Source organism: Acinonyx jubatus, chromosome D3, assembly GCF_027475565.1.
Source record: "Acinonyx jubatus isolate Ajub_Pintada_27869175 chromosome D3, VMU_Ajub_asm_v1.0, whole genome shotgun sequence".
In the NCBI taxonomy this organism is placed as follows: Eukaryota; Metazoa; Chordata; class Mammalia; order Carnivora; family Felidae; genus Acinonyx; species Acinonyx jubatus.
Window position 1 is genome coordinate 77,854,192 of NC_069392.1, and position 25,068 is coordinate 77,879,259.

At 46.3% G+C, this 25,068-nt stretch overlaps 1 protein-coding gene across 5 annotated transcripts in view; it reads right to left on the reverse strand.

Moving 5' to 3' along the window:
• The window catches only part of RNF152 (ring finger protein 152), a 78,255-nt gene that overhangs the window by 48,194 nt on the left and 4,993 nt on the right, over positions 1-25,068 (reverse strand). Inside the window, exon 2 of one of the 5 annotated variants that reach the window (XM_027069102.2) lies at positions 3,085-3,210. The exons of 3 other annotated variants lie outside the window; for them this stretch is intronic. The gene's annotated coding sequence lies outside the window, so the exon portion shown is untranslated. Of the gene's footprint in view, positions 1-3,084; positions 3,211-20,842; positions 20,952-25,068 lie in introns of all 5 variants that reach the window. One more of the 5 variants, XM_027069101.2, reaches the window with a different exon arrangement.

Below are 25,068 nucleotides of genomic sequence, written 5' to 3' on the forward strand. Positions count from 1 at the left end.
CCTGGAAAAATGAAGTAAATTTTCAACACCTGCATGAACAGGGTTTTGCCTACAAGCAGAGACAGGCAAGAGAATGCTCCTCATTGTCCGTTGTTATTACTGCCATTGTCCTCATAACCTACCAATTACCTTTTTTACATTTTTATAAATGAAGTGTAATTGACATACAACGTTACACTGGTTTCAGGTCTATAACATAGGGACTCGCCGACCCTATACATCACTCATTGCCCATCACGATAAGTGTCCTCACCATGCAACGTTATTATTCCCCACGCTGGACTTTTCATCCCCGTGACTTGTTTTACAACTGGGAGTTCGTATCTTTTAATTCCCTTCACCTGTTGTGTCCCCTCTCCCGCCCCCCTCCCCCTCTGGCAACCACCAGTTTGTTCTCTGTTTTCAGGAGGCTACTTCTGGTTTTGCTTGTTTGTTTTGTTTTTTAGATTCCACATATATGTGACATATGCCATTTGCCTTTGTCTGACTTGTTTCACCTAGCCTAAAATACCTTCTAGATCCATCCACGTTGTCCCCAATGGCAAGATTTCATTCTTTTTTTTAATGACTGAGTAATATTCCATTGTGGGTACATGGATTTCTTTAATGCCCAGGCCTCATGGTTCATGGCCATGTTCTGCTTGTACGAAGCGGAAAAGTAGCACATAATTCCACATTACTTCCACGTCTTCCAGGCCCTGGCCAGCCAAAGACAGGGCTGTTTGCCTTTCTTCATTCTATTTTTGGACAGCACTCTATCACAAAACACCTCGCAGTCCCAGCCCTGTTAATCAATAGTCACTTAAGGTAAATTTGTCACAGAAGTGTATAAACATCTAGGTTCAACAGTGTTTTCCAGGGCGCCTGAGTGGTTCAGTTGGTTAAGCGTCCAACTCTTGATTTCGGCTCAGGTCATGATCTCACAGTTTGTGAGTTCAAACCCTGCATCAGGCTCTGCACTCTCAATGCGTAGCCTGCTTGGAATTCTCTCTCTCCTTCTCTCTGCCCCTCTCCTGCACTTGCTCTCCCTCTCTCTCTCTCTCTCTCTGTCTCTCTCACACACACACACACACACACACACACACACACACACACACACAAAAGAAAAAAAAAAAACTTGGGGCGCCTGGGTGGCTCAGTCGGTTAAGCGTCTGACTTCAGCTAAGGTCATGATCTCACAGTTCATGGGTTGGAGCCCCACATCGGGCTCTGTGCTGACAGCTCAGAGCCTGGAGCCTGCTTCGGATTCTCTCTCTGCCCTTCCCCTGCTCTCTCTCTCTCTCTCAAAAATAAATAAACATTTAAAAAATTTTTATAAAAAAAAAGGAAAAAAACTTAAAAAAAAATTTTTTTAATAGCATTTTCCAAAATAATGCATTTGCCCTGTTACTTTAAGTCATCAGATAACTAAAACAACAGCAGCAGGAAAAACAGCCCTAGTCTATGCTCAGGTGGTGCGTGTGAGTTGAGCTTTATTTTTAGGATCTCTAAGTCTACAAAGTCTATTGAAACGAGTGAAGCAGGGTAGGGTGATGGCTCTGTCCCACATGTGGTCTGTCTCAACTTGGAGTCAGGCTGCCCCAGGCCTCTTGTGTCACAAATGAATCCCTCCCACCTACTCCAGTTTCTAGGATCAACCCCAACCTTAGTGGAGACGCCTGGGTAACTCTGGTGCCATCCTCTGGGACCCTACCCGAGTCCCCCCGGAATGCCGACTAGGCTATGACATTCTGCCCGGGCTCCTCTACCTCCACTCGCGTTCTTGATTCCTTAGGCTTCCAGGTCTGAAGCTCACTGGACCCCTGGCTGCCCCTCCCTCCCCCAAGCACCTGGATCCACCACCCTTCCTTCAACCCTGTACTCTAGGACTGGGACTCCGTCCCTGAGATACCGCCACCTCTGGCAATACTCCCCGATTCTGCCTCCTTCAACTTCCCATTGCAACCCATTATCCCGAGGGGCCGCCGCCGAGTCCCCGACCTTCCGCGGCCTCTCCATCGTATCTGACAGGTGGACTTCCTCCCAGGGCTCCCACGGGGCAAGTCCACCGCACTCCTTCCGGGCCTGGCTGGGCCCCAAGGACAAGACCGGCAGCTCTTCGACCAGCCCTCTGCATTTCAGACCACGTTCTTCTTTAAATGTCTCCGTTTTAGCCTATTTACTGGTGGACGCAGAGCGACTGAAAGGCTGTCCTCACCACCAGCCCCTCACTATTTACTTGAGGTCTGCCGCAGCTCGCATACAGCAACCTATTAATTGCCCTGCAGACATCATGATGCAGCAAATTTCACTATTTTCACACAGAGATGAGAAACCTAGGATCCCATTCTAACAAGAACCGTGACTAAGTTCAGTTGGCGAGATGGGGGCAAAATGAAAACTAACCCAGAGTCTCCCGGCTTCGTCTTACAGTATGAACTCTCTCTGGGGAAACCAGGTTTCTTACACACCGAGTTATGTCGATTACCCAGCGCAGGAGGGCACAGGATGTCCTTTCTGGCTCATGTGGGCCAGCCCCCTATTATGGACATGCACTGGGGCTCGCCTGCCTGCTGGACTCTGAGGCCACCGCATACTTGTTCCACTGCACAGAAGGGGACAGAGCATGCATTTGCTCAAATTCCCAACTCAGTACTTCTGATAAACCCAACTGTCTCCAATAAAATTGGAAGGACTTTGGTACTTCCCACCGGTACCATCGAAGCTTCTTGGTTTCAGGCTTAGTTGACTTAAGTGAAATCGGCAACAGAGCATGAGAGGGCTGTTTGGTACTAATTCAAACTCTTGAGTTTCTTCCGAAGTGCAGCAGAGGCCTCACCGACCATGTTCTCAGAGGCCCTGCAACACAGTCACTAGAGACATAATGTCACAGCTACCGGTTCTGGAAAGAGCTGGGGGAGCTGCCTTCCTGTCCAGGGTGGCAAGTGCTACCGTCTGAAAAGGGACTTGAAGCTGTGGTGTGCATGAGTAGCAATCCACGTGTGTGTGTGTGTGTGTGTGTGCGCGCGCGCGCGCGCGCGCGCATGTAGGGGGTGTTGAAGGGACTCTCAAAAGAAGGTATGTTCGAGCCCTAGCCCCTCGTACCTCAGAATGTGGCCTTGCTGGGAATTAGGGCCTGCTGCACATGTCATTCGGTAAGATGAGGTCATGTTGATGAGAGGGCCTTGAATCCAACACCACTGGTGTGCTCGGCAAGAGGAGAAGAGACACCTGAGGAAAGAGGGTCCTGTGATGACACAGGCATGAGATGAGATGCATCTACGAGCCAAGGGTTGCCAGCAATATCAGGAGCTGGAAAAGAAAAGGAGTCGTCCTCCCCTATAGGCTTCAGGGGAGCGTCGCCCGGCTCTCACCTTGAATTCAGACTCCCAGCCTCCAGAGCTGTCAGACAAAAAATTACTGTTGTTTTAAGCCACTCAGTTCCTTGTACTTTGTCACGGCAGTCCTAGGAAATTAATATGAGGTGGAAATGAACAACCAAGGAATCACAAAAACCTCTCGATTTGGAAGCAGCACCAAATAGGAAAGAGGAAATACAGGTTTGTGCTCAGGGGCATCCTTCGCACCAGGGCCACCCACCTGATAGAACTGGAGGAAGAAAGACAAGGTCCTGAGTCCCTCAGAGGAACCTTGCTTCCCCTAAGAAGGGAGACGAAGTAGGGGAAGGCCCTAAGTAGGGGAGGGAATGGAGGAGGAAGTCCTGCCTCCTCCAGCCTGAGCCTCGTGGCACCTCTCTGCCTCACATCCTTAAGAAGGTACTAGACAAGTGTTTTCATATGTATGATCTCATTTAACCATTATGCCCATTTTCGTAATAGAGAGGAGGGCAGGTATTATCATCCCCTTTTACAGACAAGGAAACTGAGGCTCAGACCAGACCATAGGCTGCCACAGATGACCATTCCAAAAATAACTTCAGCTGACAAAACAAAAGGCTTTCAAAAGAGGTAAGATGGGGGTGAATCTTGTTTGGGGAGGTGGGGGGAAGACAAGTTAAACAAAAGTTTAGACACCTTCCATGTCCAAATCAAATTTGCTGGCCTTGACACGTAGCCCCTTTACCCTTTTTTGAACATAACAACGTTCGCATAATGGTAGACACAATCTGCCAATTCTCTGGCCAGCTCTTTACATTAAAGTCTTTGAAGGGAAGAAACTGACCATGTTTTCCAGGCTTGAAATGTAAGGAGTCTGGCTTTTGTGTGCTATCTCACCGTGTGCTCTAAAATCTTCAAGCGCTGCCGTGTAACCACCCAGCCCCTGCCCAGCCATCACCTGCACGAGGACGTGCCTTCCCAAAGCTGGTCTTGAGTGTTTGAGAGGCCGGAGCTCCCACAGACTGTGTCCAACGACCTCGATGACTGCGCGAGCCCTATCCCAAAGCAGCACTTGGTAAGGCAGAAGAAGGCAGTGACGCAGAGAGACGGCAGGTGTCCCACGAAAGGACAGGATTGAAAGGGTTAAGCAGGAAAGCACTGGAGATAAGGACCTTGGTTGGGTGGGGAGCTCTGACTCTAATCAGCTTCCTTTTCCAAATATTTAAATCTCTCCCCTCTGGAAAACACCCAGTCACTGGCCATGGGGAAAACCTGATTTCTTCTTTCATGCCCCAGACCTGCACCAAGATGTCAGGCACACGTACCCCCAGTACCAGCCTCTCTGGGAAAACACGTCCGTGAGATACCATTCCACATGCTGTCGGCTTGAAAATATTAAACACCACTGAACAAAATTTAAGGTTTCTTTTTCAGATTTAAATGTCTACTTATTTCAAAATGAATTAGTGGCTCTCTGGGTTTCATAATGTTTAATTCATTAATGATAACTACAGCTCGAGAATTTGAAAGGAAATCGCTTCCAGGATAAAATTAAATGCAAAACTCTAAGCAGTGATTCATGGCTGTTCCTATCTAAATTACTAATCCATGTGACAAACCTGGTTGGCAGCACAAAAAAAGCAATACTATTTCCCCCCCGTTGCCTTTATATACTTTGCTGAATTGTTTTGCAAACTGCCTAAACCCAAGTCCTCAATAATCGCCTGCTAGCAGCCTCCATTCTGTTGTGGAATTTAGTACTTAGAGTCTCTATTGCCTCAGAGAGGTTCATAATGGACTAATACTTTTGTGCCTCGGAAAAGAGTTTTCTCGACATTAGAGTTTAGACATATAATCCGATGGATTTCCAAGAAACTCATTTTAAATTAAAGGCAAATATCCCCATGATATCTGTCCACATCTCCCCAAAGAAACCCGCATGCAACTCTAAAAATGGCAATTTTCTTTTAGTTTGCAAGGAAACCTAGCCAGCTAAGATCCAATTACATATCTCCCCGTTAGAACAATCGGGCACTGGAGTAACCACGCTGTCCAAAAGACAAGATAATATAATGCTTCTGAAGTTTCATCAAGCCCAGGTTACTCTGCCTCCTGAAATTTCTCTCAGGTCTGTTCCCGCAACCACTGCCTGGGTTCACAACCCAGCCTAGAGAGGAGAAGCAGGCAAAGATATTCCTGACCACACACACCACCTCCAAAGGAACTCAGGGCTCCCACAGGGCCCATATCTGGGATTTGATTCCAGATGGCCACAAAAATCCCTGCAAACCAGGTCCCCCCAGCCCCCCGCTCTGCCACACTCCAACCGTCCTGTGCGCTGCCCCTAAGTGGCAACTCAGATCCCCACCAGCCCTCAGGGGTGCCACTCCACGCCCGGGATTTACATATGGTGACTCCTCTATCCTTGAGACGACTTGGGGAAGGTGTCCTCATCGTCCCCGTGTTGCAGAGCAGGAGATGGTGACAAGGATGTTCCAAACACCTGCCCAAGTCACAGCGCAAGTAACCGGCAGAGCTGGGATGCACACCCACACTTTCTGCCTAATTTCCCACGCTTTGAACCGTCTGATCAGGCCACTGCTTTGAATCCCCACTCACTGCTGACGACCAAGGGGGAGGGCCCACATAGCCACCAGGCTCCATGGGTCCTTTGGTGATTTAGTTACATTTCCAGCCTCATCTGACCAACTCTTCTCCATCCACCTCCCTCCATCTACATGCTCTCCCTCTCCCTCTCCTACAACAGCCTCCACGTCCCCGCTGGAGGGGGGGGGGGTCTCTTCTCCCCACCTTTATGCACCTGGAGTGCCATGTTCTTTCCTTTAGTTGACCATTCACGACTTCCTACTAACACCAGGGACGCCCTTCGAGCGTGTGTGTGACCTTCTCCAGCCCCAGCTCCGGCTTTCCCACGACCAGCTCCTGTGTTCCCACAGCTCAGCAAGGCCATGGGGAGATGGTCCGTAACCTCTGGAACTCACGAATGTCTTACGGCAAATCATCAGGGACATTTAAAAAAAAAAAAGCAAAACCCAAAAACAAACAACAGGGGCTCAGGAGCTTGTCCCCAAATGACTCTTCCGTTCAGTCGCTTAAAAGTGAAGACGAGGGGGTGGCAGATTTATGTGAACTTTTGAAACGCTCTGTCAGGGAATACTTTATCAATTAAGCATTCAAACACCGCAACCACATGAAGGAGAGATCACCCATCTATCTGCTCACCAGCTTGTGGCTTCATGCAACAAGCCTGCTTGGGATTTAAAATCAGCAAGAGATAATCTTCAGAATGGGAACTCAAGAGTCACCCAGGCATCACAAAAGCAAGGACTTGACAACTGGATCCACAACTCAGGCTGCTTTTTGTTGTTGTTTCCTAGCAGCGGGAGGGGGAGCAAAGAGACAGGTGAAGAAGTTCCTTTTTAATTTTTAAGGAGGGAGGGCGCCCACTCCCCGAAGCTCTTCTGTGGCCCCTGCCACAGGGTGAAGGGATGTAAACCAGGCTGGTCTGCCCACGGTACCAGGCTTACCAGGCGGGCATCCATTCCTGACTAGGAAATCGGCACCAAATAAACCCCGATACCAGCAGCAACGCAGCGTGAGAAGCAAACGTAACAACCATAACTCACGGTGATAATTTAAAATATAAAATAATGCTCCTAAATCCCGTAAAACGGGTACGAATGCACAATGCACGCAAATTCTCTGAGGAACCCCACGGTACTGGGAAAACACTTAAAACGCACATAAAAACACAACTCCGCCACTATGCAGAATTAACCTAAAACTACTTTGCTAGCTGAAACAGGCTCTATATTAAATCAGTTTTGCTCACCTTCTTCGAACTTAATGAGCCCCACGGGGTGGGGCACGGGGATGTGATTTGGATGCCCCAGCCTCCTTCACGAAAGCTCCCAAGGAGACTCACAGTAATGGATGGAGCTGGGTTTTTCCAACCTCTCCCCATTTTCCTTGTATCCAGCACCTCCCTTCAGAACCTGCTGACCAGGGAGGTCAGCTTCAAGGGTCACTGTAGGCTTATAATACTGTGTTCAGAGGTGTTTCTCCCAGGGACAAGCATTTTTTTTTTTTAACTTAAATCCAAGTTAGTTAACATACAGCATAATAATGGTTTCAGGAGTAGAACCCAGTGACTCATCTCTCACATATGACACCCGGTGCTCATTCCAACAAGTGCCCTCCTTAATGCCCATCACCCATTTAGCTTAGCCCATCCCCCCACCCGCCTCCCCTCCAGCAACCCTCAGTTTGTTCTCTGGATTTCAGAGTCTCTTATTTTGCCTCCCTCTCCGTTTTTATCTTATTTTTCCTTCCCCTTCCCCTGTGTTCATCTGTTGTGTTTCTCAAATTCTGCATGTGAGTGAAATCAGAGGGTATCTTTCTTAAATAGTTTCCAACGTTTCCCTTTTCCTCGCAGCTTATTCAAGGTCTCCAGAGCAGCCACACCTGCCCAGGGTCAGCTCAGAGAATGCAGGATGGCGGGAGGTTGCAGCCTGATCACTGTTAGCTGACCCTGCAGGGCACATCTGCCCGGAGCCTCCACAGAAGCCATTTCGGATCGCAAGGATAAGTGCAGGTTTTAGAAGTAACGTCAAAGTTGTCCACCAAATGGACAAAAAGTGCAAATCGGTAGCATGCCCTGTGCTTACACGGAGGAAAGAGGCAGAGCAGGAAAGTGTAGAGGGGAGTCAGGAGCAGGCATTACAAAAGCAGCTGCCTGAGAAGGTCAATGGCATACAGGAGGCTTCACACATGACTTAAAGCAGGTAAAGCGTTGCCTATACTTGAGGTTCTTAGAGTTCCCATGTTAGTGAGTAAACAGAAGAACTAAAAGTATTCGTTGTTTATGAAAATACAGGTCTTGGGGCACCTGGGTGGCTGAGTCAGTTAACTGTCCAACTTCAGCTCTGGTCATGATCTCGCGGTCCAGGAGTTCCAGCCCCGCGTCGGGCTCTGCACTGACAGTGGGGAGCCTGCTTCAGATTCTGTGTCTCCCTCTATCTCCGCCCTTCCCTCGCTTGTGCTTGGTTTCTCTCTCTCTCAAACATAGACACTTTTTTGAACATTTAAATATAGGTCTTTCATAACATTTGAAATTCTTAGAAAGCATTTTTAGAATCTTCTAACACCTTGCAGGTAAGCTTGTTTGTTCCGTGAACATCTTAAGCCCGCCATTTCTTTGTAAGGATGATGAGCTAAAGGAAACCCCTGTCTTCACTATTTCAATTACCACGAAATCCTAGTGTGTAAAATCCACAGACATGGGAAATTTCTAGCCTCAAATTTCAACTGCTAACTATACACACAACAATGATATAAAGACGAAATAAGAAAGCTTATAAGCATGTGACTTGAACAGGCCACCATCACAACAGTGACAGTGTAATCAGGACTCACTATAAGCATCTACATTTTCTTTTATTATTACTTTTTAACATTTATTCACCTTTGAGAGACAGAGAGACAGAGCATGAGTGGGGGGGCCGGGGGAGGAGGGAGGGCAGAGAGAGAGTAAGACCTAGAATCCAAAGCAGGCTCCAGGCTCTGAGCTGTTAGCACAGAGCCTGACATGGGGCTTGAACCCACGAACAGTGGGATCATGACCTGAGCCGAAGTCGGACGCTTACCCGACTGAGTCACCCAGGTGCCCCAAGCATCTGTATTTTCTGATAAAGGCTTGTACACTGAGCTGAATTTAATCCATGGGGAAAAAAAGATGGGCAAGTCTATCAACCCAAGTTGGGCCTCACCACATATCTTGTCATATGGTCTCTCTCCACTGCTCCTAAACCTTGCTCTCTCTTGGAAAGAAATAATTTGGAAGTAAGGAAATACTGTTTTACTGGACCCACGTTTGACACTAATCTCCTGCTTTCAGGATTATAAAGAGGCTAGAGTGGGGGGTGGAGTTGAGAGCACACAGGAACCCTTCGGTGGCCAAATGTCATTTGGGCCCTGACACTGGCCTACACACTCCAAAGAGAAACAGCCTTTACTGATCAGAGTCTGAGGATGGGATTTATTGTCGCAAATACACTCAAGGACGGATTTTAAAAAACACTTCATGTCATGTGTTCTGTCTCCTTGTCTCCCACACAGCTCTTTTCAACTAAGTGGCCTCACCTGCTCTGGTTTTCTTCTACCCAACAGAGAAAGTGCGGAGTGTTCCTTCCGTGTTTCCCGGTCTGTCCCCTCGCCCGTAGGCTCTGCACAGCTGGCTTGCTCCCCCGTTTCAGGAGAGACTTCACAGCCCCACCGTCCGCACTGCTCCCGAGTCCAGGCCGGGGCCTGTGTCTCAGCCAATGACGACCCATCCCCACTCCCTTTAGGTTTTACTCCAGGATGTCACTCTTCTTTCTCTCCCCCCCCCCCCTTTTTTTTAAGGATGTGGAAAGGAGAGGAGTTCTTGTAAGGTTAACCAAGCAAGAAAAAGGACCAAAGTCCTATTTTCCTGCCGGCATGTTTGGAGACCTGACCTCTTCACATCCAAGAAAAAGAAAAGTGAAGCCAAAGCAAGGGGCCAGCATCATCCAAGGCCAATCGGTCCAGGTACAACGGAGTGTCTCAAGGTCTCCCCGTGTCCGCCCATCCGGCCCTGGTGTTGGTGCTCTCTCTCCTCCCACTACCCCACCCCCATCATACCTGCCCACTCCCTCTCTGCACCTGCGTCCCCGTGGGGCTGGCAAATGCTTGATCCAAGTGATTAGGTGACTGTGTCATCCTTCACGAGGGCGCTCACATTTTAGCAAAGGATCCATGGACACAAAACCCAAAAGGAAAAGGAAAAGGAACTAATTTATGACGAACTGTCTTCATACCAGCTTCAGCCCTCAGACATACCATTTACTTTCTCTGGGCCTGCCTCTGATTCCTACCTCAGACTGCTGTTCTGAGAAGTAAGTAAGTGAACATATACATAATACTTAAAACAGCACCTGGCACCTTGCAAGGGCTCCATGCACATCACTTATCATCGTTAACCATGACCTTCACCATGACCTTCTGAAGTAAGTACTAACCGGTCTCATCTTAAATGAGGACACGGAAGGACTTGCTCAGGATCACAAGGCTGATGAATTAGCAGGGCAGGGATACAGCCCTCAGTCTACCAAGAGACCACAATCCCCCTGCTCTTTTCACCACACCACAAGGAATGAATCTCTAATGGTAAAACCAAAGACACCCTGCAGGCCCATGGGGTAAGATCCCACTGAAAGGGTCCTATGGTTTGCTGATAGTGTACTATCAGAAGAAAAGGCTGGGCAGCTGGGGTAGACACAGAACGATTCCTGGAGCGTGACCAGGGTTGAACAGCGTGGCACATTCTGTCAGGGCTAACTCAAGGCCCAGCTCTGAAGGGCAGACCTTGGCCTACCAACTTACCTCATTTGGGCTCAGCTTTTCCTGACTATAAAGTGGAACAATTTACTTGGGACGCTGTAAGTTCCTGACATCTGGAGGTGTTCTCAGCGGAAGATAAAACCTCTTACGGGGAAACTCCGTAAAGGGATCCTGCAGCAGGGAAGACAGCAAACCTGGGGATATAAGTTACTTCCAATGTTAGAAACGGGAGGCTTCATAAAACAATAGTCTAGAGATTAACAATGCTTAATAAAAAAAAAGAAAAAAACCCACCAGAGCCAAAAATATTATTAATGACCTTGATAATATCTGGTTAAAAGTTCCACATTAACTCTGAGCAGTGTAATTTTTAGCCTCCAAAATATTCCTGAAAACTCACCTATTTCCATTATATTATTACAAATCCATAATTAGGCCCCTTTGCTTTCTGGCTTGCTCTACATTTGAAAAGCATTCACTATTCTACTGACGCGGACTTCCCTCAAAATAACCTCATTATTCTATATTTCCACAATTATGTCATGGATATAATTACTACCATCATGATTTCAGCAGCTATTTGTTGCACTATAATTTCCAGATGAATTTCTGGTGTGGAAATAAAATAGCCACAATAAGATAATTAATTACAACTCTATTATGACTACAGCACAGAGTGACCGAAATTAAAACCCTGAAAGTTTTCGTATTTCATCTTTAGTATATTTTCTTTGTAATAGCCGCTGTTTCTTTTTATTGGTACTTTTCCGTAACTACTAAGGCGAAGTCTGGAAAGACCACCGTATTGTGACGCTCTCAGTTACCAGTGCTGTCACCAATCACACTCAGGGTTTGCAAGCTGCTTTTGCCACTCGACAGCGTAATCTTGACCAAGCTACCAAACCTCCCCGTGTCTCAGTTTGCTCATCCAAAAAATGAGGCTAAACACGGAAACTGCTCCTAAATTATCGTGATAATTAGCTTGGATAACTCACACAAAGCTTTGCAAAATGCTCTGGACACAGTTACCGCCAAGCAAAGTTAGCAGTTACTTCTTTAACTTATAACGTCAATTCAAAGATATTCACTGTTTAAAATTTCACTCCAGGGGCACCTGGCTGGCTCAGTGGGTGGAGCGTGAGACTTGGATCTTGAGGGCGAGAGTTCGAGCCCCACGTTGGGCATAGAGTCTACTTAAAAACAATAAAATAGGGGCAGTTGGGTGGCTCAGTCCATTAAGCGTCAGACTTCAGCGGGGGTCATGATCTCACAGTTGCTGAGTTTGAGCCCTACGTTGGGCTCTCTGCTCCGAGCCCACTTCAGGTCTTCTGTCTCCCTTTCTCTCTGCCCCTCCCCCCGCTTGTGGTGCATGCTCTCTCTCTCTCTCTCTCTCTCTCTCTCAAAAATAAACAAACATTTAAAAAACCAAAATAAAATTTTATCAAAATGTTGCCATCTTCGTATGTCATCTCCAAATGCCACTGCCATTTGCTTCTTTTTTGGCCAATGTACTAAACTGATTATTCAACCACCACTTATGAACATCAGTCTACCTGACACAGTCTATAAAGTTCCTTCCTTCTCCACAACCCAAAGAAAGCAGACTCATTTTCTGAGACCGCGGGAACAGCTAGAGAGCAGAGCGCAGGGCACCAGATTCGAACTAATCGGCACTGAATACTAGAGTTTTTGAGACTGATGGGGCAGAGATTATACTAGTAAACAAACTCCACAAAAGGAAAAGGAGGCACCTCTAGGTGGCTCAGTCGGCTAAGCGGCCGACTTCAGCTCGGGTCATGATCTCGCAGTTCGTGAGTTCGAGCCCCACTCGGGCTCTATGCTGACAGCTTGGAGCCTGGAGCCTGCTTCGGATTCTGTGTCTCCCTCTCTCTCTGCCCCTCCCCACTCGTGCTCTGTCTCTCTGTTTCTCTCTCAAAAATAAACAATAAAAAACAAAAGAGGGGTACCTGGGTGGCTCAGTCGGTTAGGTGTCTGACAAAAAAAAAAAAAAAAAAAGGAAAAGGAAAGCCTCTCCTGTCCCCAAAAGATTTTCCTCATCTATCTAAACACGAAGCTTTACTCTGTATATTTGTGAGCACTCCACACACTATGCTAAATGAATTTCATCTCATTAATTTAATTTTAGAAATAGAAAAACTAATTTCAGGCCTCTACTGTCCTACCCATTTAGGCTCCAAGTATATTTTGGTTCCTGAAAATCTACCCTCAACTTCTTCCATGAAACCGAAGGCCACACTGCAGGGCCATTTGCCCCCGTACGATCCCCTTGCTGTTAGTTTCACAGCGCGTTAACTGACCAGAGAGAGAAGAATCAATCAAGACAGTCAATGTATCTTCTGAGTAGAATACAAGCTAAGCCAGGGGTGGTAACCGACATATCATACTTCCAATTGCCAATACGAGACTCAACTACCAAGATACAGGACCCCAAAGAGAAAAGAAAACTTCCCAATGATCCAGTCCTTAAGCAACTAGTAGCATTAAGATACCATATCCAAAATAGTGGGGGAGATGTAAGAAAGTGTTAGATCACTGCAGTCTCTAAGGAGATGAAGAGCCAGTGAGAGACAGAAGGTTAACAGTTTATATGACAACAGCTTGTGACAACATGGTGGGAAAAAATAAGCCAGGTCCCTGAGATGCAGAGATGCGCAAGGTAGGCACAGCCCTCCCAGAACCCACATCTATCGTCAGTCAGCAGCTGGCCGCCCCCGGGACCTACGCTAGGTCTGCAAGAGGTAGGGAAGCAGCGACGGTCATTTTCGGTAGCGATCATCAGGGATTCAGAAATGGGATTTGAACAGGGTATCAAAGGAAGAGTCAGGATTTGAACAGAAGGACGGAGGAAAAAAGAGAAGGCAAGCATCCTCAAGGAGGCAACGAGAAGAAGACAGCCTGCGCTTGCCCAGGGGCAGGTGAGTTAGCCGGTTCAGACGAGCCGAGCATCGTCCATCCGGATTCCCAGTATTCCAGGCAGGGCCCCATGTGGACCACTCTTCATGGGCTATTTACATGCATGGAAAATAGCTCAAATATCTTAAGTCTAGGAGAAATCACAATCAATTCGGGAATAATACATGTAAGTTAAGCTACACTATGACACGAAGTCACTCTTGGTTCTCAATACATGCAAGTACCCTCTGCTCCAGAAAACAAATGTGTTTTCTTTGTTCCCACCTCCCTTTCGGCCTACGATCCTTCACAGCCAGCTCGCAGAGGCTCTCTCTCCCACTTGGCAACACAGTTCGACCTCAGACTCACAACGGCCATCTGGATGTGGATTATTCTCAAAGGTACAGCTCTGACCTCTCTTCCAAATGCCATTTCCAAAGAGAACTCTTGATCTCCTCCAAATCTGGTCTTTTCCATGTAATTTTACAGCTGCTACTGTTATTCACCCAGTACCCCAGACTTGAAAACCCATTCACCTCCCACCTCTCATTGAACCGGTCTCCAAAATTCTACTAAATTTGTCTCTGACATGTCTCTCACATTCGTGCATCCTTTCTGTTCCTGTGGCCCTCTTCCTGGGGTGCAGGTGTTCACTACGTCTTTTCTGGACCCCAGCTGGTCTCCCCAGCTTTGTCTTTTCCAATCCACACTGACCACTGCCAGATGAAGCTTCCAAAAGCACAGCTTCAAACCCGCATGATCCCCAGCCCCCAAACCATCAATGACTTCCAACCAAACAAGTCCCAAAGTCCCCCCTCCCCCCACCTTCCCACCAGCTATTCCAATCCTTTTCCGACCAATCCGGCTCACATCCTCCACGCTGTAGTCATAAAGCATTATCTGGTGTCCGGAAGACAACATCCACGCTCCCCTGTCACCTTGCTGCTGCTGGAATGTCATTCTACCACCCGCACGCCTGGATTACTACCTGCACTTCAAGAGCATCACCTTGCATGAAACTACGTTAAATCCTTTAGCCAGAGTAATCTCTCCCCTCCGAGTCCCAGTATCACTTCATCCAGTATCACCTGGCACGTGAGTCCCTGTGTACATGTGTTCTTACCCTGACAGAGGTGACCTCCAAAAGGAGCATCTCTGTGTGAAAATAATCAAGCCAACGTGCTACGTTAGTACCCTTCTTACAAGGAAGCATTGTGCCAAGAGTTATAGAAGACCCAAGAGTATCGGTTGACAGCTCAATTGGGAAATTATGCTCAAACAATGCAAAAATAAAGCAGTCCTATCACTAACTCTTCGTAAGCATCATATACAGATGTTTGCTGGATTCATGAAAATACGGAACATCTCAGAGAAAGGGAGTCTCCTGAACAGAATGAAGAATCTGAGGCAGCACACCGCAGTGGCCAACGGCACAAACTCTGGAGCCATTTGTGGCTGAGTTCTAATCCGCGCTCTGGCATTTACTCACTTTGTGACCTTGGGCAAGTCACGGAGCCTCAGTTTCTTGTCGACAAATTAAAATGGAGATATTAAAAGTACCTTCCCCTTCAGACTGCAGCGAGAATTATGCACACACCTCATACACAACACTCAGAGCCTGGCATATAATCAGTGCCATCCATGTAAGTTAGTCTTATTACTGGAAGGCGTTCTCTATGGGGGAAAAACACAAGAATCTGCTATTTGGTAGTTAAGACGCCTAAAAGGATCTCTAACTCGAAAGGGGGCCTCTCCCATCTTAAAATCGTCAATCCGCATTTACTCTACTTCCCGACAGGAATTCTCTGACCGACTGACAGGTAGGGTGAAATTCAGCAGGGGTGGTTCTTTGTACCACAGAGGGGATGCTGTGCAAACAGAGCAGGCACCTCGACCACTGAACCAAACACAAAGCCCTCAGCCACCGCAGGGCTCACCCACAAACAGCCATTGTCTGCCACAAACAACCCCGCTGTTGTCCTCCAGAAGGATGCCAAACGAAACCGTTTGACTCATGCATTTTGGTCAGTGGCTCTGCGTAGACACAACCACAGATACAATTAATTGCTGCAAAAGAAATCGAGAACTATGCACTGAATTCTGTCTGATAAGCAAGCTTTTGGGCACCAATCTACAGCATTCGGCTGGACTAAGCGTATATGAGTCCGTTTCAAAGCCCATCGCGTCATACAGAGACTTATTAGTTCATGGTGTGGGGAACAGCTGTGGCTGTAGGGTATCAACATCTGTCATTTTTCTCCCCAAAAACGTTACAATGCGTTAGACATAAATTGCCACAAATATCTCAACTTGAGCTTGCATTCCAGACACACATATACAGTGAAGTGAAACCCGCTAGGACATTTGATGTTTTATTACTTTTTACTAAAGTTATTTATAGCTCAACATTCACAGGTCAGAATTACCAGAGTGGTGGAAATAACAAAGTCACATTTATCATTATCTCATTTTCTGACAAAATACAGAAATTAAAAGACTTAAGAGCACTAAGACTGACACTATACAAGAACAAACAAAAATATCCGTCCCTTTTTCCGTGGCTGGAACGTCTGTTTTTACTTACTACCTGGAATATGGGCATGGGCGCTCCAACAAGGTCTCTTCATCCAAATGTCAGGGAAGGTTAGGCAGGGTGGACTGCCTGCCTGAATAAAGCACCCCCAAATCTCACTGGCCTAATGCAATAAATGTTTTCATTGCTTCTTCACACTGCATTCCAATGCAGCTTGCTAAGGGAGGTTCTCCTCTACTCAGTCATTCAGGACCCAGGCTTCTTCGATCTCGTGGCTCCATCATACCCTGGGGCCTCATGGTTCTCCCCCACTCTCCCTGCAGCTGGCCTGACGACCAGAAAGATCGCAAATGTCTGGAAACATCTTTGATTGTTACAACAAGGCAATTGGCATCTAGTGGGTAGGGCCCAGGGATGCTACTAAACACCCCACAGTGCACAGGTCAGTCTCCCCACAACACATAATTATCCAGTCCCAAATATCAATACTGTCGAGATTCTGCTAAGCCTCTAACCAGTCACCAAAATCAAATGACATGTCAATGCTCAGGTCTACCACCATTTTTCATGGAGATACACTCTAATCCATCCCAACAAATCCACATATCAAGTTTGTTCATTCACTTGTTCATCCTTTCATCCATTCATCCAAACTCCTGAACGAGACAAGGTCCCTGCAGTCAGAGAATTCTCAGTGGAGCAGGGAGGTAACCACATACAAAATTATCACACACAGAGGTAAGTGGGATTACAAAGAACAAATGGGAGGGGTGGGCGCCTGGGTGGCTCAGTCGGTTGAGTGTCCAACTCTTGATTTTCAGCTCAGGCCATGATCCCAGGGTCATGGGATCGAGCCCCGTGTGGGGCTCTGTGCTGGGCAGGGAGGCTGCTTAAGGTTCTCTCCCCCCTCTCTCTCTAAAATAAAACAAAATAAAAATTAAGAACAAATAGAAGCAAAACTAATTCTTGCTTCTTCCTGAGATAGCTGGAGGAGAATCCGTAAGGCGGTGGAATGAGTAGGAAGTCTTGAAGCAAGCATATACTTACAGCTTTCCATCCAGACATGGTGTTTAGTGGGAAGGGGCAGTGGGGGGACAGGCAGACAAGGCACTCCAGGACAAGGAAACTATATGAACAAAGGAATGGCGATATGAAAGGATATGATCTATTCCCCTTTTGGTGTTGGGCAGAACACTAACCAGGGGAGAAGGGGTTGTAAGAAATGTTTTTTTGTTCAAACAATGTTTCTAGTAGCATATTCATGAAAGTCTTAAGCTCCCAGCTACATGCACTGGCTCTCAGTCAAGTGGCCCTTCAAGGAACAATTCACACCACCAAACTACATAGAAACTTGTTAGCACAGGGCAAAGCTCAGATAACAGTCGGAAATCTCACTGCAAATTTCCCAACAGATCCCATCACCGACTCTCCAAACCATGCGGCCTCAAAGTCAACATCAAACTGATTGAGGCAGATGTGAACCCAAATCATCCATCTTGGTTCCCAGAGACAGAACAGCGCAGCAGTCAGATCTCTTTTTAAATTCTATTACACCGAACTCATTTTTTAAAAAAGCGCTAACGCATTTTTTTTTTTCAATCCCAAATCTCGGCTGTGAATGCGGCTCCCAGGCTGTGGATCAGAGCACAGAGCACACAAATGCCTATCTCAGCTCTGACATAAACTCACCAGGTGACCTTGGGCAAGACACCTAACTTTCCAGGATGTACCGCCTCTCAGAGAGCATGCTTAAAGCAGTTAGGGCTGTGCCTGGAGCCTATGATAAACATTATCTGTCACCTCTGCTCTATAGGTATCTCCTCCTTCCCCCGCCCCCCAACTTTCTTTCAGTTGTCAATCCAAACACTGTGGAATCCAACACAGTCTGGGAAGGGAAGCATCTGATAAACGTCCATGTCATTTCGTAGAACATGCATTATTAATAACAACGTCAATTTGCTTTGGGCAACATGCTTTTAATTACGAAGCCAATAGCACCATGTAAACAACAGTTGTTCTTGACTTTGAAGCTAAAATTGAGTTTAGAAAATACCACGCTCCTACACAATTATTTACCCCGTTATTTGCTTTAACTCGCCTTTCCTCCCTCAAACTGTTGTCCCTCTCTCTCCTTTTCTCATTTTTGCTGTGATCAGCTCTGGGAAAACAAAGTGTATTTAGCTGTTAAGTACTATAGATTATATCGAGCGACACCAGTCACCTAGCACTAAAAAGCCTCATAAAAGGAAGAAATTTGTTTCTCTACAAGTCAGAATCTCAAAGGAGAAGTTAAACCGAGGGAAGTGAACTCCAGAACCAGAGGAACATCAGCCCGTGCAGAACTGCTTCCTCCTGCAGCGAGAACAACCCACTTCTAGGCTGTTCTAAGTGGACATCCATGTGAAGCCCATTCACCTTTAGAAAGAGTAGCAACAGAATCTAATGGCGATGCCCTTTGCCATGAGTCAAGGACAAGGAGCAAAATGAAAGCCAAGGCAACCAGAGAACCGAGGCCGAATCACATTTACGCTTCCAAATTGATTACCACTGCCTTCCTAATTTACAAGGAATTCTAAACTGTCTGGACAGCATCCGTTTTTCAATTTCCATTCCAGACTAGCCTTGATTCCTGAGGGTGTTATTTTAAGGAGCAACTTAAAGACAGGGTTTGGCGCTCTCCACGGACAGGTTCCACAAATAAGATGTAATAAATCTGGGGGTAAAATCTAACATATTCTTTTTAACTCCTTGGCGAAGGCATTTTTTTCCTGGCAAATCAAAGACCTCCTTGTAGGAATGAATGACTGAGGTAAGATGCGATTCTCAAATACCTTGTGTATTATTATTTTGACATAAGATGTGTGAACGATTTGTTTTTGATAGCTCTGACTCCACTGTTGGAAGAAAAAAAAAGAGAGCGGGTGATTCTGCAAAGAAACACTAACTCTCTCAACTAATATTTAGCATCCGTGTGTAGAAATAAAGGCAATTTAGAAAACAAATTCTGCTTGCCTGTGAGTTTCCCCTTCCATAGACAAACCATTTACCTTTTTCTCAGGTGAAGCAATAGCCCACGAAGAAATCTAGCTTATCAGGAACATAAATGAATACGATTTCTCAGTGCATGAAGTGATTACACAGGAATCTGAGACGTGAATGTCTAGCAATTGCCCTCAGGTGCTATGTGCATGGGGTTTTTGCAGACTTACCAAGCTAATTACTGTTTCTGGCAATTTGCTGCAGGTCCTAACATCCCCAGATAAATAGTTACACTTCCCAAAAAGAAACAGAACACAAAGGGTTATCACTGGAGGCATCAGCTAAAGACTAGAACAATCTGTGGCTTATCCAAGGGCCTTATCGGTTGCCATCAATCCCATGTGTTAGTAATGGAGATTCAGGAAGAGGAAATGTCGGCAAATTGGAGCCCAGGCTCCAGCTATCTCCACTCAGTAGAGTGGCCCAGTTCCCTTCCCGCCCCCCAACCCCACCCCCCAAGCCCCCACCTTCCCCCACCCCCCCACCCCCCACTGGAGTGAACAGACTCCTCGGGAAATCTCTCCCTCAACTCTGGGAGGGAAGCACTGGGCACTGTGCACACAAGCACTCCTATCACACTACTGTTATGTTCACAGCATGTGTGCATTCCAGAAGCATCCTTAGCTGCAAACAAAAAGACACGGCAACTCATCAGCTAGCATCACATGGTTCCACCAAGAAGAAAAAAAAAAAACAGGCAAGAAGAACATAAGCTCGTACATAAAAACACGAGTTATCTGCACAACAAAGGAACCCAGAGCAGATCTAGGTGTATGCATTTTCAAATCAGCTGTCAAAGGGCCCAGACTGAAATCCTACAAAGATCAGCAACCCAGCCCTGAATTGGAACCCAGCTCTCAAAGATGAAACTCCACCAGTCCCTCAACAAGTATTTATTGAATGTCAACGGTGCCCCAAGCCCTGTGCAACAACCCTACCAGGCACAGCAAATACCGTGGTTTGTAGAGCATTTTTAAAAGATCCCATTAACTTTACCTTTACGTTGTATAGTCCAGTTTTCCTTCCTGCCTGTGCTAAAGAGATCTCTTCTTTAATAAAGATGGCAATAATAATAATAAAGATCCCATTCCAAAAAAAGATCCATAAATAAAACGACTGACAAAGCCACGCTGGCCTTCTGCAGTCTTATCCTGTCCTGTTCTCTCCTACCTCCTTTCTGAGGATGGCTGCATCTGTAACCATGTGAAGTGTCCCCAAAGCCTGCTTCAGGATGCTAAGACAGTCACAGAACCAGGACAGGACCCCTAAGTAGGGTGATTAACTCATCCTAGGTTTCCTGGGACTGTTCTGGTCTTAAAACAGAAAGTCCCTCAACCTGGGCATCCTCTTAGTCCTGGCCAAGCTGAGTCACTGTGTCATCCTACATCCCAGGAAACCAGACCCTAGGAAACCAGACCCTCGCTTTGCCTGGGAGGAGCGAGGCCACAGGAGGGGTGTCTGGTGCTCTTTACAGAAAGTCTGAGTTCCCTGCAGGTGGTCTCACAGCCTCCCTGCTTCCTCCAGCTTCCTCCTGAGAAGGCCTATCCTTTTAAACCCCACATCATTTAAGCAAAGCTTTACAGAGACTCTCCAATGACAAGACTCCAATGACATGACATACAAAGCAAATCCTCATAAAAATGCCAAAGGCCGTAGTTACTTAGATGTGGTTATCCTCTTGGCTGGTTAACGAGCTTCTTCAGTTCAGAGCGCAACTATTCATCCTGAGATTTCCAGAACTGAACACCAAGACCGGTGGATGGTAGATGCTAAATAAAACAGACATTAATAATAGCCACCATTATGTAGTGTTTACAATGCACAGGGCAACACGCTAAGCACCTTATGTAAATGATCTGACTTGCTCTTAAATAAGTCAATGAGATTGACTGCCCCTCCATTTTCCAGATGAAGAAACCAAGGCCCAGTCAGACCTTATTTACTCAAAGTCATTACAGCACAGCCAACACTTGAACCCAAATCCATCTTGCTTCAAAAATTCCATGTTTTTAATCACTTAACTAAATTAGGATCAAGTAAGGTGGGTATGGATGGTAAGGGATCAAGAATTGAGAGAGAAGAGTATCAGATGCATTTGGTTTATTCTGTCCCCTGTTAGCTTTACCATTACAAAAAATAAAAGGCAGAAAACCAAATTAATTACAAGTTTGTACATTAAGCTAAGGAAAGGCAAGGATTTTACTTAGAATTGTACAGAATTGTGCCCAGCAAATGGCAGGCACTGAGTATTTGAATAAAATTAATATACACAATTTTATATCTAACATGGAGTTTAGTCACTGATTCTCATGCCCAGGTGCCCTGGGTGGCTCAGTCGGTTAAGTGTCTGACTTCGGCTCAGGTCGTGATCTCGCAGTCCATGAGTTCGAGCCCCGTATCGGGCTCTTTGCGGACAGCTCAGAGCCTAGAGCCTGTTTCAGATTCTGTGTCTCCCTCTCTCTCTCTGCCCCTCCCCCACTCACGCTCTGTCTCTCTGTCTCTGAGAAATGAATAAACCTTAAAAAAAAAATTTAAGTCACTGATTCTCAGTGTTTCAAATGCCATTTTACCCATCACCAGAGGTGAATAGATGGATTCCTACCTTCAGTTTCTTACATGTTAGCCTGATGAAGTAGGACTGGATGGACAAGTTCTTGCCCCAGATAAGGATGGCTCTCTACCTGTATGGTTGAATTAGCTATTATTCACTTAAAATGACCATAATCCTTATGTCTCATGCAACAAAGGGGCAAATTCTCTAAACAAGGTACAGAGATCTATCCACGTTTTTCTCCAACCCCTTTTAACCTGCAAGGAAGCAATTTACAAACCCATCCCAGAGCAACACAACTGGAAGAGAATATCACACCAAACACTTTGTTTTTGAGACATTTATCTCTGCTCCATTCATTATCCCTCAAACTGAGAACATTATTTTCACGTCAATGTATTCCTGGCCATTTTCTTCAAGCAGCTGAACACATTTCCTCTTTCATAATAACGCTATCCATAATGATCAAGCATTCCAAGGGTTAAACCAAAGTTCCTATCATGTGAATGAGTATTCCAAAATCAAAAGAGGCGAGGCAAACCAGAGGTCCATCACGAAGGCATTTATGGCTAAAAGCTCATTACAAAGGGAGACATGGTAGTCAGTTGTGGGCAACTGTCACCCGCTAAGATTCAACCCAAACAGCAGTCTGTTTCTTGAGATTGTGGGGTGGCCTTAAGATTATGGGATGTAAAGTTCTAACACGGCTTGCTATATGTCACAAAGGAGAAGACATTTTTGTTTGTTTTGTTTTGTTTGTTTTGTTTGTTTGTTTTGTCTGTTTTGGAAGAAGCAGACAAACTAAAATCAAAAAACAGACTACCAATAACGATTCATTTTCTTAGAATGATGACCCTCAGTGAGAATGTTCACTTCCCAACCACTGAGATGTACAATGCAGCCTGGCAACTCTAATTTGATTCGATATTTAATCATTATTAATGCAAGTAGGGGAAGCTCTTAAAAAGAAGTTTTCTTCTTCTTAACTTCCCGTAGGTCTATGACCAAAAACATCCATAATTCCTTTATCGCAGTGGGTCGAGATCATTTCTGTGCTGTCAAAGATTCATCAATGACTGAGTATTTATTGAGCCCTTATGCTGTACGCACATGGTGGGGAATACAAAATAGGTTCAAACCTCATCCAGTGTTCATCTCTGAGGAGCCTACAAGAGAAAGGAGATCTTGCTGGTTTCAGTCCCTACATCCACCAGCTCCAAGGTCCCCCTGGAAGAAGCCAGATCCCTCACCCTTCCCCCCAGCTGAGCAGAGCCTGGAAAAGTCCCATTCCCATCCTGGGACATCGTTTCAGTGTATCTCCCTTTACGTGAAGTAGCTTGAGTGGGTTTCTGTTCCTTGCAATTAAACAGAAAGAAAAAGACACCTCAATCTCAGGTGATAATACAAGACAATCTATAATAAGTGCCCTTTGTGGAACGAATGAATGAATGTTGAATGAAATGAGAGATGTAGGCAATTTTGTCAGAGAACCTGGAAGAAGTGAAGGACTGCAATGGGTTAAGGAGACAGACTTAAATTTTTTAGAAGAGTTAAGAGCCAGTCACACCTTCAATGACAGAGTATAGGGAGAGGACATTGCAGGCTATGGAATATTCCAGAATTTTAAAACAGGCTATGCAAAGCATTTGGGGGGAATAGTGTGTTAACCATCCAGCTAGTGTGGCATTTTCAAGTCAGGCAGAGCCAAAGTCAGGGATGGACATGAAGTCTGGGGTCTAGGTGGGGAAAACTTTAAAGGGAAGACTAAAAAAATAGGAACTTCGTCCCCAAAAAGCAGAAGCCACTGAAAGCCATTCCGTATTAAGCAAGGGAATGAACAATTAAAACGGCCTACTGTCCTGAGGGTATCAGCATTTTGTAATATGGATTGGGGTGGAAAAGCCAGGAGGTAAAGGTACCCACTCTTACAGTCCAGAGAAATGAGTTCCCCATCTGGGATATGGCGGTGGGGACAGAAATTAAGGGAGACAGGGGATCTGTCAGTAAGGAGACATCTAAGTTCATCTGTTAATCAGCAGAACTTCAATATTAATAAGAATACTCCCTATTTTCACACTTATCTGTCCAAGCTTTTGCCAAAACCTCATCAATGCTGATAGAACCTCAGGGAGGAGTGTATTAAGTGTGGTTATCTGGATTTATAAATGGAAGGTGAATCAGAAAACACCAGGACAGAGCACAGCCCTCCAAGATTCCACCTCATCTTGACTTTGCCTCCACCAGAGGCTCGTCCGCATTTGATCAATACCTTCCCCGCAAGCAGTCTGATAGCCCAGGAAGCCTGTGTGATGTCAGAATAACTTTTATCATGTGAAATGTTTGCAGTGAGTGTTAGGTACGCAGGAATTAATAAATCCAGTGGCAAAGAAGGCATCCTGTCCTACTCAGGCTCTCCGCTCCCAGTAGATCACAAGGAGCCCCCCCCCCCCCCGACCCCACCCCACGATTCTATAAAAAATGCACTCCAAGCCTCAGCAGCCATACAGGGTCCGGGCCAGAAAAACCACAGGCCTCGACGACCACCCAAAGGAGAAACGAGTCGCACACACTGCTGGCCTTACGTCTTACGATGACAGTAGGTCATCCAGAAAAAAAAAAAAAATCCTTAAACATCAAACAAGGACTTATTTTATCCAAAGGAGATTTCAACCGCGAAGGCGGGCTCCTTGGAACACCTCGTGGCTCACCAAGCCAGGGGTGGGGGAGCAGGAAGATCAACGCCTTCCTCCCTTTCGCTTTGTCCACCACACCTTCGGGACGGGTAGCGCTAGGAGCCACCTCCACTCTGCAAGTGTCCTCCACCTGGACGGCCGCCTTCGTCGTGCAATTACAGCGGCGGGTGCTCAAGAGGCCAAACAAAATACAGACGTGTGTTTTGGAGCTTCCTAAATATATTTCGAGCCTAGCCTCTCAGGGCCTCATTTCCCCTTCTGCTAGGTCTGCGCCTCGCCCTCAGCCCAGCCCCCACGCACCCCGACTTGGCTCCTGGAGGTCCCGGATGGGCTATATTTGGTTCTCCCTGCTGGTTTCTCCGCCACTCATTTCCCACTTTCCCTCCATTTGGAGGCAATAGTTTGTCACCCCAGGGAAGCAGAGGGTAACCTCTGCATTCTGAAGCTAACACTGATGTCCTCTAGCCTCTGTGACTCAGGGGCCAGCAGGCATTTTACCGTATCGCCTGTCTGGGGAGAGCTGTCTTTATAGAAATGACTTCAGCAAGGTGATTACTGAGCCAGAAGCAATACTATTTTGTTAAATTCCACGCTTATGCCGCAGGTACTTATCATATCCTAAAAATTCTAATCAATGAATGC